Raw genomic sequence first — 5293 nt, 5'->3', positions numbered from 1 at the left:
ATAAAGTTAAAAGAGACTTGCAAAAGCAGAATTTTACACCGACTCCTCATGAATCAACGTGATTGTTCCGTCTCCAACTCGGATGCAGCAGAGTGGGGAACTTAGGGTGCTTTCACACCTGTTAGTCCGCTAGAGTGGTTCGTTTGGACCCAAAAGTTGTTACAATGTTGCTATTTTCAACTGGTTCGGTTCGCATTCACACCAGTGTTTTCGCAATTGAACCTACTCCAATTAATGTTATATCTCCCCCCAGTCGTTTGGCGGCGATGTTTACAAAACAAGGCGTTTACGATGACGTAGGTGTACGCTGATTGGGGCAGCATGTGAAGAGGGAAAAATCCCGGAAGCTACGGAAGCTCCCGTAGACCAAAAAATCTGCTGCGCCATCAAGCCGGTCCGAATGGAGACAGGTTTGTGTTCTCACCAGGAGTGAACCGAACTGGAGTTCACATAGAAGCGGACCGAGACCACCTCCCGAAAGTGGTCTCGGTGCGGTTCGTTAGCCCGAACCAAAAAAATCTGGTATGCTTTCACATCAGCCCAAACGAACCGTACTTGCAGGTGTTGCGGACTCCAGTCCGCTTTAAGCGGACTAAAAGACGTAGGTATGAACGCACCCTTAAACACATACATGCACTTCCTTTCAAGCTGGAACCAAGTTTGTCAGCTATTGTGTTTCACATGAGCCACATAGGGATGTCACACATAAAGGATTCAACTGTAAATACTGTCATCGTTGGCAGACAAACTGATGCTTTCCTACATTCATCCAAGAACGTGTCCAAGTTGACTTGTGACGTGCATGCCTTTAAGACGCACAACTCTCCACAACATATAAAGCAAACTGAGCTGCCTCCATCACAAATAAAACCTCTTATTGAAGTGACCGGTTTTATTGGACGAGTATCAGCAGTTACGTTCTGGACCACATAATTATTTGATTCACCCTTTTTGCCCAAACATCCATCAACACTTGGCCACTCCACGCTGAACTTGGAGACTTTCCCAACATCACACAGTGTTTACCCCTCACTGCCCCTGACCCGGGCCTCTCAGCGTCACCTCCACGCTGACACCACGAGGCCGCCGACGGAGATTCGCTCGCCACTCGTTTGACCCGGCGACCTCCACAGAGGGAAACCCCCTTCTGGAGCCAATCCTGGACAGCCGACCGCACTGAGTCAGAGAGTCAGTCCTCACTGAGCTCACAGGGTAGGTCTGCTGTTGTTGACTTCTTTATGACTATATGGGATTGTTCTGGGCACTTAGTCATTCAGATCATATGTTGTAATGACTTGACCTCGTCTGAAAGGGAGTCTGCAGCTGAACGGAGCTCGAGGGATGAATGAATGGAGGGACATATGGGCTAATGTAGTCAGGGAAGTATGGAAAACATGACTTTGTTAGACTTGTGAGTTATGTTGAGGATCACATAAAGAAACACACAGTCATAAGTCCAATGAATGTAAACAGACATTTTTTTAAAACCTGCATTAAGTGATTTTCTGGCTTTCTAAATTGCCATAGACACTCAAATCAGCCTCCGAGTTGTTATTCTATTCTACACTTTCTCCAGAGATCTCTCCAACTGTATCTCCTAACAGAAAAAATCCACAGTTTCTAAGTCTTTATTTTTATTTTGGCATCATTTTGCTGTTTGTCTTCTATTTGTTTTTTGTAAACAAGACACTAAAATATTCCGTAAGGTTTGGGAGTTGGGTTCACAAGCAAACAGTCACTTGAACTACTGTTTTGTAAATTAGTTGCTATAGAAACCGTAAATTTGGTGGCTGAATACAATAACCGGCTGTTGGAACTCTTTGTTTGTTGGTGGGGGTACTGAATAACTCATGACTGAAATAAAATGTTGCATTTTTCTCTCTTAGGTCACATTGTCCATAAAGAAGAACCCATTAAAGACACCAGTGTTGCCAAATCAGCGCCCCCTCATCTCCCATCTGATTTATGATGCCCCCCAACTGAGCTCCTCATTTAAGACAATACGATCACTGCCATCATCAAACAAAACACCCCCTCCTGTGCTGTTCCCAGATGTGTCATCACACATAATAATGGAGCAGTTATCAGAAACTCAGCCTTTTGGTACAAATCAAAATGTGTCCTCAGCTACATCTGGGGTGAATCAGCCTCCGAAGTCTCAGCTGAATGTAACAGATCAGGATGTGTCATCGACCTCATTAGCGGGTCAGCTGATGATGTCTGCACAAACTGAACTCGAGTCTTCGCTGTCAACATCTCTGCTGTTCAGTCTGGAGCCCTCAGTGATGACATTAACTCCAGCTTTACCCTCTGAGTTTGGCATTTTCAGTAGGCAGCATGAGACACCTGATATCACAGATCCATTATTTCCTGAACAGTCTCTCAAAGTCTCATCATCTCAGATGCAGTTGCTTCAGGTGTTTTCCACACCTTCATTTCCTGATGTTGGTGTTTTTTCTTCGCAGCAGAATCTTAAAGATTTAAAGTCAGAATCAAAGACAGAAGTATATTTGGATTAAAATGGACTAACACAGACATTAAATTTAGGAGTTGTACTGGTTTCACTATTCCCAACATCTCTTTCTTTATCACACCCTCCTCAAATGATTTATGTCCCATCAATGCTCCAGGACAAATCTTTTACATCTTTACAGTCCAGCAGTGGGAGAACACAAGTCCAAACACTACTGCTTGAGAAATCCCAGCACTTTGAATGCTGCACATCCTTTGTCACTGGAATCACAACAAGCACATTTTTCAGTATAACACTCCTGACTAGAATTCCACCAGTCCTGAAAACAGTAACTTTGACTTATCCATTGTCAGTAATTTGGACAAAGACCAGCATCCGAGGGAAATGTTGATCCCACTGCTCCCTCTGCTGTTCAGGAACCATACACTACATCCTCCAGTCTACAAGCTCCGAGTTTACGGTCTTCATTTCCATTATGTGGCGAATTTATGGCACAGGATGTAAATAGTTGTCCTCTACCAATCAAAAGCACCTCTCTTGAGCGCACAATGGAGCATGTTCTGACCTTTCTGACCAGTTATTTACCTGGCCAGAAATATCCGACTGATTCAACCAAGACTTTGGTGGGACATTTTTCATCACACCTCCTCTCAAGAAATGTCTTAGAGGAGCACACCAAATCGAATGAATTTGCATCTTTGCCATCTGTCAGTAAAATGTCAGAAATAAACCGTGTTACAGTTAATCAACCAACAGACCTCCCAAAGATGTCTGCTTTAGAAGGCTGCGGTTGCTCAGTAGTAACACAGACATCAAAAACTCTGAGCTCATCTGACCTCTGTGGAAACTTTGCCACTTCAGAGAATTCCTTGGTAATCTGGCAGTCATTTGTTGGAAAAAGCTGAATCGATTATTAAAATAGTTGCAATTCCAATGTATAAATGTGTCTTTGGTCAATTAAATGTTGTAGCTCTACAAAATATGCTAGCACAATAGGAGCCTACAAATAATGGGCTCCTATTTATAGCGCTACTAATGGTCAAATTCTCCACAGGGTTCCTTTAACATACTTTCTGTAGCTACAACTCTCTTCTTTCAGCATTGAATTAAAAATATCAAATTTGTATTTTTATTCATAGGCATGTTTATTTAAATTAAGTAACTTTAACATAACTTGATTTTCTATTTCAGGTTCCCTGAATCTTCCACCCAAAGTGGTCCAATCTATTCTGGCTCTAATGGCCACCGCCGGCTTCCCCTTCCACTACACGATTCCACCTAAAACCTTTGTGGATCCAGAGGACGGTGAGGCAGACGCTCTGTTCCTGGAGATGCAGCTAATTGATGGTCCGTCCGTCACTTCAGGTACCTGGTTGGCCCTGGATGGTTTGGCGCTTCATGGTGTTCCTCTTGAGGTGGACCTTCAGTTTGCTCCTCAGGATCTCCTCCTGGTGGCCCGGGATAGTCAAGGCCTGGCCGCCTCTGACTCTGGATCTGCATCGCAGCCCTGTTGACCCGTGCCACGTCTTCACCCTGACAGCTCAATGCAGCCTCCACTCCATGCTCTGCCACCACCACAGGGTGGAGCTACTGCTGAGGAAACTATCTAGCTTCTTCAACAGCTCCAGCAGCTTCCATCTTTCCGTTGTTCCTATGACGCCTGGGTCCACAGTGGTGTCTTCGTACAACTATACTCTGTGTAAAACGGGCCGAAGTAGAGGATCACACTGCCATGCTGATCGAGTACGAGGTATGTGGTTGGCAATGAGCTCTGTAGATGATCAGTCAATGCAGCATTCAGAGAAGCAATGCTTCCAGAGTTCCTTATTACCAACGTAGGATCTGTGAGATTCAGACATGATTGTTTTCACAACGTTCCCACATTTGGTAGTTCAACTCCTGCTGTCCATACAATACTGGATTCAGGTTTAGGGACCAATACTTTCCTCAGTCCCTCCTCTAACACTCATGCCACTGAATCTACAGCTGTCTCTCCCACTTCACAGCAGACAGACTCCTATCAATGGATGGCTGGCGTGTTGACAGCTCTCCATATCGTCTGTCTTCTCATCTTAATCACCCTCCTCATTGCTGTAATTCTCTATTTCTGCAAAGGTCACGGAAGGTCTAGAATAGTTGCCATCTGGCCTGCAGGCAGGCTGCTCTCGGTTCAAAGCAGAGATCTGACAGCCATAAGACCAAAATGACCTTCAATATTCCAGCCTGAGCTTCCTCCTCCTCCACTGAGACTGTGGATCAACCTCTAACACGAGGACGAGTGGCAACTACCATCACATTATGACAAGATACTACAGCCACGTCCTCCACAGTATGACTTTGAGCATATAAGAATAGAAAACTGAAAAACTTGTCTGTATAATTTGTTATGTGCAGCAAAACAACCTCACAATTCAAGTCCAGTGTTTGGGGAAACTCTATGAACTAGATTAGCCTTACATTTTTGAAACGGCACAAAGGTTGTTTTATTATTGGAATGCTACCTTTTACTGCCAGTAAAAATATTATTTTCTTCACAATCCTAAAGGAAAGTATTTGGAGGCATTATTTCCATTAAGGCCATGTTCAAAGGATGAACACGAAAATGTAAAATAATACATTGTTAAACCTGAACTCAAAGGGTAGAAACAGTTTGTTTGAATGGCTGCTTTTGTCAAATGAATCACAGTTTGTATCTATAAAATGCACATATTCACCAATTTCATGTCTTCTTTTATCTCACACTGACAACTTCAGATGTAATGTAAAATGAAGGTTTTTGTCCAAATTTAAGCTGATACCAAGATATAAAAATTTGTCACT

Source organism: Amphiprion ocellaris, chromosome 21 (assembly GCF_022539595.1).
Source record: "Amphiprion ocellaris isolate individual 3 ecotype Okinawa chromosome 21, ASM2253959v1, whole genome shotgun sequence".
In the NCBI taxonomy this organism is placed as follows: Eukaryota; Metazoa; Chordata; class Actinopteri; family Pomacentridae; genus Amphiprion; species Amphiprion ocellaris.
Note: the sequence above shows the minus strand (reverse complement) of the source record.